At 36.4% G+C, this 16,464-nt stretch overlaps 1 long non-coding RNA gene across 1 annotated transcript in view; it reads left to right on the plus strand.

The window, feature by feature from the left end:
- Nucleotides 1-15,397, plus strand: part of LOC127578370 (uncharacterized) — a 36,074-nt gene extending 20,677 nt beyond the window's left edge. The window contains exons 2-3 of the long non-coding RNA XR_007957515.1: nucleotides 6,673-6,765; nucleotides 14,965-15,397. This is a non-coding gene — a long non-coding RNA (uncharacterized LOC127578370). The remainder of the gene's footprint in view (nucleotides 1-6,672; nucleotides 6,766-14,964) is intronic.
- Nucleotides 15,398-16,464: the final 1,067 nt, after the last annotated feature.

The following is a 16,464-nucleotide window of genomic DNA, read 5'->3' on the forward strand; positions in this document are numbered from 1 at the left end:
ATTTTTAACCCTGGAGCTTCATTCACAATAAACAATCTTGTCTCTCATTAAATCATATTTTAAAACATTTCTTGTGATATTGGCAGGCAGATCTAAAATTGAGAACACAAATTTAAATGTTTCTGGGGAGAGAGAAGGGATCAGGAGTGTGTGATTTTGGACCAACAGCAGCTTTCACAGATTCTCCTGAGTGCACATGTTTGTAGCAGTTTGTAGACTGCTAATGCCTGAAGAACAGTATTTAACTTGAGGCCATAAGAAACCAAGATTTTGAGCAACCAATTAATCATATTACTCGGCATTGTCAGGTGTTGGATTTTTATATAAACATAAAATTTCTTCATTGAGTGTCTCACAACTATTAAGCAAACTCAAGCTTTAATACCCAAAAATGAATCATTGACCAAATTATAAAACAGTGTTCATTGAAGATCTTAATTTGATAGAATCAATAAAATCATTCATCCTTTTCAAAATATATCCAGATGACCAAAATAAAGGTTGTCAAATGATCCATCGAAGTTTTGACAGCCGCCTCAGGAAAGACAGTAGATTGTATAGTTATCTGACTGGAAGGGTGTAACCCTAAAACTATACAACCTACTACCTCACCCCAAAGGACTGTAATATTCTGCAGCAAAATCTATGCAGGAATTTGATGTTCTTTGTGTTAATGGACCTGCAGAGAAAGGAATAAAATACAAAATCCATATGTGAAAGTACTATCTCATTGAAAGTTAATACAACAATTAAAAAAAACTGTAACTGTTTATCATGAAAGGTAGGTATATGTTAGCACCATAATTATCACAATAAAGAGGGAATATGTATGTTGCAATAGATTTGCTAAGCCAGCACTTTATAGAATACTGATATTTGCAAGAGTTTTACTGAATGGAAAACAGTTAATTATACAAATGTTCTTTAATAAATGCAGTAATATAAAACATATAATGTTATTCTATATGGGGATTATGTAATTTAATAAGCATAATCAGGGATAACCTACTAAAATCATAAACAATACTAGTCAGACTTTAACATAATATGTTTGAATTATTGACAGTTTTCAATATTACTGCCTCTTCCATGACTACAGAAAATTGTGGTGGTATTTTATGTAGGAAGGACACTTTTAAAACAAATGAAATAAAAAATGTCACTAAGATAGCAAGAAGTTGATGGGTTACCAGAAGTGCTTTGCAAAAGTGTTTATCATCCTGCACTTCACAACAAAATATATAAACTGAGAGTGAGAGGTGTCAACTTTGACTTATAAAAGTGATCCATTTTGTATTATAACTAAATTAAATACAGCTACATATGTTTAACCTGATTTATTTTCCTTCATATTTATTTTTATCATAAATATTACACTTAAGATTTGCTAATGTTGACATCTCTAACCAACCTTCCACTTTAAAGTTGGATTGCTAAACAACTCTTTGGGAGAGTAAGCAGGCACTACTAACTGAACATTTTTGATTTCAAATCAAGCCTAACATTATTTAAATTCTGCAAGTTTCCAACTTTAAATATAACAAAATGCTACTACACAGCATATTTTGAATTGGATACACTCTTTGATTCACAAAGTGATTTATTCAGACAGAGAGAAAGCACAGCAGAGGAAATCTCGATAATCTGCTATCCCATCATTCAGAAATCCTGATGGTTCAGCATCTGCCTCACCTGGTTCTGTTTCCTGCATTCCTTGTAAACTCATTGGGCCCTGTTGTAATTGCTCCCTTTAAACATATTGGGCACCTTTCCCCGCACTTCTTTTAAACACACAGTGCCCAACTTCCACACTCCTTTTAAACGCATTGGGACCACTCCTTTAAAACTCATGCGAGCCCATTCCTACATTCCTTTTAAACTCACCAGGGCCCCATTCCCACGCTTCCTTTAAACTCATTGGGTTTTGTTTCTCACACTCCATTTAAACTTACCTGGTTCACTGGACAATTTACTATACCATTGTATAACATCTTAAAAAAGTGAAACAGAAGTTTGTTGGTATATTAGTAAGAGTAATATCCAATTGTCAAGAAAATCCACCAATGTCCCAAAGGTCTTTGACAAGAAGGAAACTATATCATGCTGAATAATTTTGTACCAGTACCTTAAGAAGCATCTTAGGACTGGGTCATCTAATAAAGGAACAGATGCACACAATATTGATTAAAAAAAAGCAGAAGGTTGAAACATATCAGCAATGGATGGAAAGAAATGGAGGTGGAAAGTTATTGGGTGGGTGCTTACAAGAGTGGTACAGATACCATCCAATTGCATATATTCTCTCGAAATCACAAAGCAGTATTGGTGATAGACTTAAATAAATAATCGACTTGGTAGTTATTTATGTACCTCCATATAAGGGAAAATGCAGACTGTGAAAGACTACACAGAGAGAAAAATGGAATGGTGGTTTTCGAAAAGGCCAACCTTTGCAGTTGAATTTTGCTTATCCTCTTGCTGATAGAGCACAGTATCTTTTTGTCCTACAAACACATGAATAAAATGCTTAACATACATTTTAATTTAAAAAATTATGGCAGAGATCATAGTTTCAAACAATATTAAACATTAGTGCAGACAATATGTATATATTTTTTTAATTTGCTATAAAACAATGATAACTCTGCACCAAAGTGTTAAGATATCTACCATAACATGACTTACTCTTAATTCGGTTGTGCCTGTATACCTTACATTACATCTGTGTCTACATGAAAAGTATTTCATCGCTTTTTGGATTACCTTGAGGTAGTCAAAGATGAGTTGGTGAAACTGTATGAGGACTCCAAAACATTGCAATGGAGATCTTATTCCTCATATTAGATTAGTCTTTTTCTTATTTGGCGAGGAGAAACACGCTACACATGCTTAGGGAAACTCTCTCTTATGTCTCCATCATTCCATTCATAACTCCCCTCTAATCACCTCATTCTTCAAGAACTCGAGTAGGTGACAGAGGCTGCCAACAACATGCTGAAGCATATTTAAAGTTGTAGGTAAATTGACATGTTTTCAGTTAGTATTTAGCAGAAATCTATTATGCATTCCACTGCTGTACAATATTAAAATTGCAAATAAATAAAAAACCTGCAGATGATAGAAACCTGGAATTAAAACAGCAAGCGTTGGAAACAATTAAGATGTCAGGCAGCATTCTGTGAAGAGAGAACCAGTTAACCTGGTTACATCCCAAAGACCCACACACTTGGGCAACAAGATTGTTGTGCAAGCATGTCATGGCACCTTCATTTGATCATCCCTCTATAACCACTCCCATTGCTTACACTCCTCCCAAAGGGTTAGCAATTCTACTTTAAAGTGGGAGATAGGTTAGAGATGTCAATGTTAGCAAAATTTTAGGCGTAATATTTGTGATAAAAATAAGTACAAAGGAAAACAAAACAAGTTAAGCATATGTGGCTGCATTTAATTTCAGTTGTGAAACAAAACAGATAATTTTCATAAGTCAAAGTAAATACTTCTCACTCTAAGTTTATGTATTTTATTGTGTAATTGTGCAGGATGCTAAATACTTATTGGCTATTCTAGCCATGGCTACTATTCACCTCAATTTCATCAGATTACAAGAGCCAATTGCTTCAGTTATCAAAAGAAAGGCCTGTTTCAACAGCATGCAAATCCAAGGCTAAGACAAGTAACAGAAGTAATTTCATGGCAATTTGAAATGTCACAGCAGAAAAGACAACTTCATATTTCAAATAATCATATAGACAATTAGAAACTTGGATTGTACAGTACCTATGCCGAAAGCAAATACATTATCAGTGCATTGACATGTGAATTGGTGCTGCTGCAAGCTCTTTTATTATGAATCAAGACTTATTATTGAATCAAGACACTTACTCCAGTAAGTTCAATTGAAAAGTATTATTTCACTATGGACCTATTCTGGTAGTGTTCATTAGATGCTGGGACAGAGTACATTGTACAATATGATGTTCAGTGTGCAGCTAATTATGTTTGAAGCAAACATGAAGTCTATGAAACATTAATTTTGTTTCATTTTCCACAGATGCTGCCTGGCTATTGAGAGTTTCCAGTATGTTCTGTTTTTAATTCAATTTTCCAGCATCTATTGTTTTTTGATTTTCATTTAATTAGGAAGAAATGGCCAAGATAACTCAAGCTAGATTGAAATAATATTATAAATGCTGTAGGTTAACAGTTACACTTTGACAAATTGTTGAAAAAATATAGCAACGTGTTTGAAGGCAATGTAACAGGATACAATGCGTACAAATGCACCACATGCAAAGATGGTTTATTCCAAGCCAAGATCCATCAAGTAAGTTGAAAAGGAATTGATGGCTAGAACAAAATGGTGTGCTTGTGAAAACTAATCAGAGTAAATGGGCCTCATCAACTATGTTATGCCCAAGGCAGACAAAATTTTCCAATGGCGCGAAGACTAAAAATTTACACTAAATCAAGCTGTTGATGATAAACAATATCTGCTACCTACTTCACAGGACTTGTACAGAGTTAGGAGGATCTAAGGTACTCACAAAATTGGACCACACAAAATTAAACGTTTAAAAAGACACACAGGAATGCCTGATGACGAACACGCACAAAGGGCATCATTCATTGATGAGGTTTCCCTATAGCTTCAAGTTTTCCAGGCCACATTGAATAAGATTTTGCAAAGTGTATAGCATTGCTTGTGTAACCAGGATGATCTGTTGATTGTCATAAGCACAGAAAATGTTTTCGGTCTTGGAAGAGGTGTTCAGGAAATTACATAAGCACTGCATGATATTGATGTAAATTAAGTAAGCATTTTTGCATCAAGAAACAGTATACCCTGGTTTAAAGGCTGATCTTAATGGCCCACAAACAGGGAAGGATAGAGCAGAGGCCATCACCAATACAACAAAGATGAAAAATTTAGCTGAACTCAGATTGCTCCTAGGAATGATGCAATATTACACACATTTCCTTACGGACTTAGTAAGCAAGCTTAAGAAGTGTAGTTCTCCTGGTTTTTATTTTAAATGATGCTGCTCATGAGCTGAACCTGGATTGTGATGTGTCAAGTTATGGTGCAAGTGCAGTTATAAGCCATGTGATAGATGATGAGCAAGAGAAACCCACCATTTTTACTTCTCACACTCTCACAAAGTGCAAGTGCAATTATGTATAAGTCAAGAAAGAAGCACATATCAAAGAAGCTTGGAATCAGAATCTTTTCCTTAAGACAGATCATAAGCCATTACCAGTAATATTAGGTCCCAAATCTGCAATATTTATTCTAGTATCATCAAGGATGTAGAATTGGGCACTCCTTCTTTTGCAGTATGACTACACGATTGAATAGAGGTGTTCCCAGCAGAACATCATCATGGAGGCTCTTTTGCTGCTGCCACACGAGAACTCTGTTGTTGGAATTGAAAGTGGGATGTACAAATTAAAAATGACTGAAGAGATTTTCAAGTAATGGTGTCTTAAATCTCAGACAAGACACATAAAGACAATGATAAGGAGCTATGAAAATACAATGAAAGTATAGTCAGTATTTGAAATGTGTAGAGGCAAGGAACTTAAACCATCCCACAATCTTCGCAATATGGTGTTATGTGAGCATTGGTGCATCAAACGGATCATAGAGTGGTAATACCTACTTACTTTGAAAGAAGGGATTTTGGCTGAACTATACATATTGAATACATGGAATATTTTACTTCTCACACTCTCACAGAGAACAAGTGCAATTATGCAATCTTAGTTCTGCTACATTTTTCGTCTTTGTTGCATTGCTGATGGCCTCTGCTCTATCCTTCCCTGTTTGTAGGCCATTAGGATCAGCCTTTAAATCAAGGTATACTGTTTCTTAATGCAAAAATGCTTACTTAATTTAATTCAATTTCAGGCAGTGCTATGTAATGCCCTGAACACATGTGGGTTAGTAGGTTAATGGACTGCTGTAAATTGCGCCTAGTGTGTTGTTGAATGATATAATCTGCAGGGAATGTGAGAATGTGGGAGAATAAAATGGGATGAGTATAAAATTAGTATAAAATGGGTACATGATCGTTGGCAATGGACCTAGTTGGTCAAAGGTCTGTTTCCGAGCTGTATGACGCCATGACTAAACAAATGCAGAATTTGTCAAAGTTGCAGGAACAAACCATTAAAATCTTCTTTGCATTCATGATCATGGCCCACTAGACCTTTTCAGAGAATAAACCTTTGCAAAGCAAATGATAATTTCCTGGTACTGATTGATAGTCACTCAAAGTGGATTGTAGTGAAACACACGGGTTCATGTATCATAATGAATGTTCTATTGATGAGTTGAGCTCTATATTCTCGTTAGTACCATACGGGAGGAGGTACAGGAGCCTGAAGACCCACATTCAGCAATTTAGTAACAGCTTCTTCCCCTCCGCCATCAGATTTCTGAACGGTCCATGAACACTACCTTTTTTGCACTATTTATTTATTTTGTAATTTATAGTAATTTTATGTCTTTGCACAGTACTGTTGCTGCAAAACAACAAATTTCACGACATATAAGTCATTGATACTAAACCTGATTCTGATAAGTGAATGTCATGGTTTACATGAAAAGTCCTGAAAATGGCCTTCATTTTCAATCAATTCTGTTCACACAAATTCTTCTTCCTTCAGATCATCTGGAATCAAATTTAGTGGCTGAGAGATTATTCAGAACAGTTAAGGAAGCTCACAAGAAGCAAGCATTGTAGGAGGCAACAGGGGAAGGTAGGTTGTTTTCTCAATATTATTTTACTTTAAGTTTTTTATTATTTAAGTGTTATAGTGTATTTTAATACATTCTTGATTTAAAACAAAATTTAATATTTTTTAAAAATATCTCAATTTAACTAATTTCTCAATGTCAGAGACATCTTAAAACGTTTAAAATCAATGACAGCTTTAACAATCAACAAGAGTTGTTTCAGCATGGGATGTCCTCACTCTGCCACCTGATGCCCTGTTGCCATCCAGACCCTGCTACTGGACTCCAGATTAGATAGGGCCAACAAGATGGACAAGGAGATTCTGGGTGGTTCAGAGACCAGGCAAGATGATCTGGTCCATTGTTTTACAATCAACCTTAAGAACAGATGATTTCAGAGAAAGAGCTCAAATTTCAGTAAACCTCCAGGCCCCTGTATAAGAGTTTAATTTTAAAATTGTTTGCAAATGGGAGAGAACATTTCCTGTTGGCAACTCATGGGAGCTTTGAATATTTTTCCTCCCATTTATTCTAAATGGTAAGAAAACAGTGTACAACTCTTTGTGGGCAGAGTTAATCAACATTTTTTCTGAGCTCGGAATGCAAAGAGCTGCAGAAGCTGGAAGCCTGCATTATTGCTGAAATGTTAACTGTTTCACTCTCTGCAGATACTGCCTAACCTGCTGAGCATTTCCAGCATTTCCTGTTCTGCTTTCTCACAGGTTATTCCGTGTTTTTGTGCAGGCTAGATGTTGGGAGTTCTCCTAACATTGATTTCAACGGAGTCATGTCCATTTGCTACTTTTCTAGTTTTGTAATTACAGTCTAAGTTGAATGAATTATATCTATATTATGCATGTCATTTAATAGTATGAACAAACAGTTAAGTTACAGAGATTCATACCAATTCAATGCTGTATCACTTACAGCTTCAATACTACAGACTGTATTGATAAAATGTAGACAAGTATGGAAGGAAAATTTGTTCATTTTTTGACCAATTTATTGGAGTTCTTTGAAGAAATAATGCATGCTGTGGATGTACTAAAATTAGATTTCCAGAAGGCATTTGATAAGGTGCCACATCGAAAGTTATTTTGAAAAATGAAAGCTCATGTGGCAGGAGATAACATATTGGCAATGGATAGAATATTAACGAGCTAACAAGAAACAGAAAGTAGGCATAGATGGGTCTTTGTCTGGTTGACAGGATTTAACAAATGGTGTGCCACAGGGATTGGTGGTGGGGCCTCAACTTCTTTTACAATTTATGTACATGACTTGAATGAAGGCACCAATGGTCGATGCATTTTCTGATGATATGAAGTTAGGGAGGAAATTAAGTTGATGAGGAAGTCATGAAGAGGCTGCAAAGCAATTTGGATACATTGTAAGTGGGCAAAGATCAGAATTATAACATAGGAAAATATGAAATTGGTCATTTTGGCAGGAAAATTTAAAAAAGAAGCATATCATCTAAATGCAGGGCTCTGAGATCCTAGTGTCCTGGTGCATGTTTTGTGAAAGACTACTACACAGATATGGCAAATAATCAGGAAAGCTAACATAATTTCATTGTTTACTGAGAAAGAAATTGAATACGGAAGCATGAAAGTTATATTTCAGTAACATAGGGCATAACCTTTTTGGATACTGTGCACATTATTGGTCTTCTGATTTAATGAAGGATGTTAATTGAAAGGATGTTAATACGTTACAAGAGAAGGCTTATTAAATACCTGGAATGGACAGTTTGTCTTATGAGGCCAGGCTAGATTTGTATCCAGTGGAGTGGAAAGGCTCTTAATTAAATTAGATAACGTGCTGATGGGTGTTGATAGGATGGATGTGCAGAATCCAGAACTAGGGGTAACTATTTAAACATAAGGCATTGCCCATTTAATGCAAGGATGACTGCTTTAGACATCAATAAGCATATGACCATATGTGGCTATAAATTGGCCTAGTAAAACTGAAGTCAATGGGAAAATACTCTAATGGCTGGTATCATACTTACCACAAAGGAATATGTTGCGGTTGTCAGAGGTCAATCGGCCCAGTCCCAGGGCATCACTGCAGGTGTTCCTCAGGGCAGTGTCCAAGGCTAAACCATCTTAGGCTGTTTCATCAATGACCTGTCTTCAATCATAAAGTCAGAAGTGGGGCTGTTATTTGATAATTGCACAATGTTCAATTCCATTCACAAAGCCTCAGCAAATGAAGTAGCCCATCCCTGCATGCAGCAAGACCTCAACAATATTGAGGCATGGCCTGATTACCGGCAAATAAAATTCATACCACAAAAGTGCCAGCAATGACCTTCTCCAACAAGAGAGATTCTAGCCACCTGCTCTTGTTACTCAATAATGGTACCATTGCCATTTTCCCACCTTCAGTCTTCTGGAGGTCTCCATTCACCAGAAACTCACCTGAACCAGCCACATAAATATCATGGCCACAAGAGCAGGTCAGAGGTTGGGTATACTGCAGTGAACTGCTCTCCTCCTGACTCTTCCAGGCCTTTCCATCATCTATAAGGCACAAATCAGGAACAGGCTAGATGATGGAATGATGAATGATGAATGCAGCACCAACAGCTCTCAAAAGTCTGGCACCATCAGGACAAAGCAACCTACTTGAATCTCATCAACTATCCTTAACATTCATTGCTTCCACTACTGGCACACAGTGGTTGCTGTGTGTACATCTACAAAATGCACTGCAAGCACTCATCCATGCTGCTCCATCATCTCCTCCAAACCCGGGACCTCTACTGCCAAGAAAAACTAGTGCAGCCGGCTCATGGGAATGCCCCAGCTGGAGATTCCTCTCCATGTCAGCACCATAATATATCACCAGTCTTTCATCATTGCTAGGTTGAAGTCCTGTAATTCCCTACCCCAGAGAATGTAGGAGTGCCTTCATCAGACGGACAGCAGCAGTTTAAAAGGGCAACTCACCATCACCTTCATATGGGCAGTTTGAGATGAGCATAAATGCCAGCCTTGCCAGTGATACCCAGATGCTGAAAAAGAATATAAAAGAAAACCAGTAAAACTACAGATGACAATGTTGAATGAACTAATGCTGATTGCACATTAGTATATAAAAAAAGTTATTATCTGAAATGGCCCCATTATAAGCTTTTTGTCACATTCTTTTAGATATTTCACCCAACTCAAGAAATAACAGAATTGCAGTAGATAAAAGCAGCTAGTCGCAGGCACATTCACACAACTTATTTGAGATTTTCCTCCAGCTTACTGCAATGGCTAATATGTCAACAAGGCCGCAATCTATGCGTGTTATTTACGTATCTGGCAACTCTCTGGATTTGCCCCAGAGCCTCTGTCAATATATGGTAATTACTGAGGCTCTGGTGACTTAAGGCTGAACACCATGTTACTGAGTAGCCCCACTGTGTTAGGAAGGCATTAGTAACTGCAGTGAAAGGAATTGCCTCTAGCCTGATACATGCATTGGCATGAAATAGCAGCTTACACCAATGAAATGTAATTATCACTATTACTTTACAAACAGATAATAATAAGTACTTTCTTAAACACTAGTGAAAAATTTTCACTTGTCTCAGGGATAGCCAAATCCAAAGGTTCCCAAATATGGTTAGTTGGACCAATTCTGCGACCCTGCATTAAAATTAGCTAAATCTTCTAGAACTGTGTGTGCAGTAACTGTCCACCAGAGGGCAACCATTCACCATTCCGAAGTGCACCCAAATTTCGTGAAATATTTATGAGGCTTGTAGATGCAGAAAGATATATTTGGTAAGTTCCAACAATTTTCAGTTGTTAATGCTCTGTCTTTTCTGTATCATTTTAAAATTTCAACATGTAACTTGTCAATGTTTCAATTGGTTCTTTGTAGTTTTTCATGAGGTACTGAGATATCTGCTCATTTCTGAACTCCTTCAAAGCTAAATATTTAACATCTGGATTTCTAATACCATGAGTTGAGAACAACAGCACTTGATTGGGAGCATGGCTCCATTAGCAGCTCCATCACATAGCACTAGCAATTACAGAACAAAGTGATATCATTAATTGGAATGCAGAGAGCATCTGGCTTCTGTTCTAATAAAACCATCATCATAATCTGATGCAGTGGATCTTTTTAACTTGGCAAAGATAACCACTTTATCCTAGTAAAGCATAAATTTAAAAGTAGAATTCCAGTAATTATTTAAATCTGTTATCAGTTTTTACAAATAATTTAAGAGATTTTTTTTCTAGTTCTAGCTTATTTGAGATGTCTCTGATAAACCTGCTTTATGATCAAATAAAAACTAGAACCACATAACTCTTCACTCTGATTCCTGTTTCTTCATCAAAACACTCCACATCCAGATTTTTTTCAATAAAAAGTAGGAAGATTCAACCTGCTCCATTTAATTTGATGAGTTAGTTCACAGGGAGAATCAGATGTAGAAGAGTAAGGGCTCTGTATCTTGTAACATAACTTTGTCAATTTAAAGTCTCAGTTTCACTCCTGTAGAAGGCTATAAGGCACTCTTAATTGCAGTTTCCAAATTATTATTCAGGAAAATTCATCTTAAGCTTGTTTTTTTAAATGGATTTTACATAGAAGAAAACAAATCTGTCGTGTTATCACAAATAACTTGTGTATGCTTAGGTTTAAACTTAGGACTGAAGCCTTGTTGTTCTGATCATTCATTCTTTATAAATCCATCCATTAATAGCAATGCTGATTAATTCAAAATAGCTTTGATTCATTTCTTAATTCTACCTGCAAACAAATACAAAAGATTATTTCCCCTACTATTGGTATTAAGTACTGTGGGAATAGAACAAAGTAATACAATGCAGCAACAGTAACATTAGGATGATGTAGAATATAAGTCAGACGAAATGAAAATTGAAATGCTAATTGTATGGTTAATGTATGAGATGTTCCCAGTGTTCTGCATTATGATGTAACTATTTAATATTGTGAATAAGGACATAATCAATAGAACACACCCAAAAGTGAGCTCCTTTATGTATCAGAATTCATGATTAGACCCTGCTCACTAGAGTTCTTGATGAAAAACACTATGATGCTGGAGGAACTCAGCAGGCCAGACAGCATCCATGGAGAATGGTCACTAGAGTTCTTCCCTGTTATACCAAGGGCCATTTCCACCTGGAAGATTGATTTGGAAAATCAAGAAATTAATCAGGGAATGTGTACTGATGCAATTAATATTTAAATTATATAATCAGAAGGTTTTTTCCAGAAATGAGAAACTACCCAGGTAAGCAATAACACCTAACTGTACCTATTTCCACCATTGATAAGACGGAAGATACATTAAGCCACATTGCTTCCATGATTTCCAAGGAGCTGCTCTGAATAGCGCCAGTTGAAGGTTAGGATGTGATTTAGGAGAAGCAGAAAAATAACAAAAAAGGCTCATGGATGGTTCTATAAAAATAGAAATTTGAAAACAAATTATGTCCATAGAAAATTTTGTTAAAGTGCAAACCACAAAAAATGTCTGTTAGGATGTTAGTTCTTGATTATGTATTGACCAATTCTTGTTGAGTGGGGAAGGGTATTGTTGACATGACAAATATGGGGACAAGATGGCGGAAATCACACTTGTGCAATAAGGGTGATGCAGGTTTAAGTGTGCTCTTGTTCAGAGTGTAGGGGAAATAATATTTTGTACTTGTTTGCAGGTAAAATTAGGAAATGAATCAAAGCTATTTCGAATTAATCAACATTGGTATTAATGGATAGATTTACAAAGAATGAATGATCAGAACAACAAGGCTTCAGTCCTAAATTTAAACCTAAGCATACACAAGTTATTTGAAGATGAGAAAGTATATTCAGCTCAGCTTAATTCATTCATCCAAAACCTGAATACTGCTGCAGCCAGCTGTGTGTTTAATGATTCCAGGCACTTTGTCCCACCACTGCCTAAATGTTGATCAGTTGCTTCAGAAAAAGAAACTTCAGGTCTCATCCTAATGTTACTGTTGCTGCATTGAATTGTATTACTTTGTCCTATTCCCACAGTACTTAATACCAATTGTCTAAATTAATCTTTTCCCTATGATCACTAATTTGCATAAGAATAGCCCTCAGATACTTCCCTTCCACACTGTAAAAGCCAGGAGTCTCCAGCACTTTTGTATAATTCAGAGTAACCCTCATGGTCTGGCTGCATTACCCTCAGCAGTTAAATACCTGCTTTATTCATCATTTTGTTAGCTTTGTTGATTGCTGCTGTATATTGATTTGACATATTGAGTTCTGAGTCAACTAAGACATTCAGATCTCTTTCAACATCATTTATGATTACGTGCTTTACATTAAACTTACCTGCATTAAATTTCTAAAAGTTGTTTGGGTACTCATATTTCTTGCACTCATCCTGTAATCATGATCCTTCATCCTTCAAAGTAGTCTCTTTGTGCAATATAATCTATAAGTCTGAACATATTACAATGTCTTTCTGATCCAAGTCACTAATGGAAATGAGAAACAAAAGGAGTGCCAATAGTGAGCCTGGAGCACTTCCATCCACCACCCACTCCAAACATCATCACCTGCCCCTTCCCCCACACAGATGTTTCAACTCAGTACTTCTTTGAAAACTACCAAAATAACAGCAGAAATATTGCATTAAGTCAATGTTAAATACAACAGGTCAAGAACATTTATGTGATATTTATCAGCTTTTGCGTAGGCCCTGGTTTCCTTGAACTTCTATTGTAAGTTTCATTGAAACTTCTATCAAAATTCTCTGCTGCCACTGACATGATTTAACTCCCATGCAATTCCTGTGTTCCTGTATTTCCTGATGCAGCAAATTTATCCCTAAATTTAAAGCAAGCTTTTGTTGCAATTTTAAGTGATTCCATTGTTTTCTCCTTACTATGACTAACACACTTTCTGAGTACATTTTATAGTATAAAATCAGAATCAGAATTATTATCACTGACTTAAATGACATGAAATTTGTTGTTTCACGGCTGTTCAGAAATCTAATGGTGGAGAGGAAGAAGCTGTTTCTGAATCGTTGAGTGCTTTAAATTGTTGCCTTAAATATTTTCAAGTTTCAATGATAAATAAAACTAGTTTAAAAAGAGCTTGAAATCATTCTACACCTAGGAAAATAATAGATTCACACCTTGATGTTTACAAAAAGGAAATTATATTCATGGGAAACCATATTTTGATTAAAAACCATTAAAACTTTATAATTTTACTTGGCTGGCAGCTAATAAAATATGGATTGAGATGCACAATGAAATTCTTGCAGTTATGTGCATTGCATTTATCATAGGTCACCTCAAAATCTGATAGACTGTCATTACAGGTCAGGGCTCCAACTTATAGAGACACAACGTTCAAAAGCTCATGTACACACTTTTCTACATCTAATATCTGAATCAGGCTTTGGGAAACCATTGTCTGCAAACTGCTCCCCTTGTTTCCTTATTTCAACAGTAGAATTTTCAACCTTTTTTATAGCTGTTTAAGCATATCTCTGTAGAGCTGGATTTAATGGTAAATGTGGTGAGTGGGCTCAGCTACCATAGTCTTCCCAAATCTGAGAAATCACATGCAAAGGTGTGATTTATACATTGTGATGCAATGCACTTCATCAAAAAATCATTCCTGTGGGTAAATTACTCAACGGCTGATTTGTAATTGAACTGTCAATACAGCTGTCCAAGCACAAGAAATCTGGAAACTGACAGCCACTATGAAGCCATCAGTCACAGAATGAGAATAGGAAATCAAAACAAGAATGGGAAGCATAAAGGTTTTCCCAGCCAATTTAAGTACAAACCTGTTTCTAATAAATAATCCATGACTCCATTTGATTTAAGTAAATTGTGATTTCTAGTGTCTTAGTCAACATTATTATACCAAAAAGTGATTTTTTTCATAGCTGACCAGGCTATGTGGTTCAATGAAAGACTATTAAGAATGAAATCATAATTTCTTAAAGATATGGAGCTTCTTCTTCCCAAACCATTCCACCACTTTTGCAATCATATAAATGACACAGTAACATTTTAAATCTTGCTTTTTGTCTTTGTGCAAGATTTTAAACTATTAGTGCATACTGTTTATATTTTTATATGAGATGACATAATATCAATGTACACTTTTATATTTAAGATATAAAGATATTAACACACTTTTTGCATTTTTATTGTACAATGACTTTTGACTTTGTACAGCTACAGATAAAAGGACCCCTGGACTGGATGAACAAATCACGGAGATAAGCGCATGGAATATACAGAATCCCATCAATACAGGCTTACACATGCTTCTGTTGTGGGAACTGGCATGTATCAATGCTGTTGCAAACAAGTTTTTCATTGTACCTGTACCTCATCATACTTGTGCATATGACCTTTGACTTTGGCTGAAGGTTACTTTAAGAATAGCTGAACTGGATAGGTAGATACACATATACGTTCTATGTAACAGGCATGATGGACAACATGAATATCTACTTATTGATTACCAAGGAAGTGCTCCTCAGTTGGAAACCAATAAATTGGTGCCTTCTTATAGCTCATTTTGTTCATCAATATGGGCATTTTTCAGCAATAATGGCATCTGCCCAACAAATGTGTCAGTGAGGATAGATAATGAGTTCTTCAGATGTCTCCAGGCCACCAACACATTAATACCTCAGGGTACCTTTTCATTCTACTGACCGTTTGATTCTCAAGTATGAGTCATCAGTTCAAATTTGGCCAAGACTATTTGAGTACAAGAGCATAAACTATAAAACAGACAAGTGAGTGGCCAATGTGGCCTACAGGTTCAAGATATGGGACACCATATCCCAGAAAAATACAGTGCTGTAATAATGGAACTACTAAAAATGAAGTAGACTGCATTTTAAAAATACTTGGAGGTATACCTGTGGGTCTTGAGAAACCCTGTTCACTACCCTCCATGTAGTCTGAAATTGAAGAAACATTCATTATCTCTCCAGAAGCTCAGTTATCAAAAGGTTCAATATCAGGTGCTGACAGAATGAAAAGGTGATGTGAAGAGAGAATAGGCATTGAGAAAGCAGCTTGGAGTATTACGTGAAATATCCTGAAACACAAATTTCCAAACTTTTCTCTATGTCCCATTTCAGAAATTTGTTTCTCCGCCCCACCAGCATTCTCTACCTACATTATAAATAGTGAAACAAAACCATTTGCTTTTATAATTGGACCCCCCCCCCATTAACTTTACCAAACCCCGTAGACTTTGAAAAGATGCAGAGATATCCTTATACCTCAGCCAACCAAAATGAGTATGTCACCACTGTCACGGACTTTATCAGCAAGTGTGTAGAGGGCTGTGTACCAAAAAGGTCAATCCGAGTGCTCCCAAACAGTAAACCATGGATGAACAGGGAGATCCACACCCTACTGAAGTCCAGGACTGCAGCATTCAAATCAGGTAACCTTGACCTGTACAAGAAATCGAGATGCAACCTCTGAAAAGCTATCAGGGATGCCAAGAGATAATACCAGTCCAAAATCAAGTCCCAGACCAGACATCAGTTGTGGCAGGGCTTACATGCTAGAATGGGCTACAAAACAAAGTCAGGCAGCATCACCGACAATAGTGCATCCCCTCCTGTTGAGCTTAAAGCATGCACGTTTTGAACAGAAGGGGTTTGGAATGTCACCACCCACCCTGACAGCTTCCAGTGCACCTGAACC

Source organism: Pristis pectinata, chromosome 15, assembly GCF_009764475.1.
Source record: "Pristis pectinata isolate sPriPec2 chromosome 15, sPriPec2.1.pri, whole genome shotgun sequence".
Lineage (NCBI taxonomy): Eukaryota > Metazoa > Chordata > Chondrichthyes > Rhinopristiformes > Pristidae > Pristis > Pristis pectinata.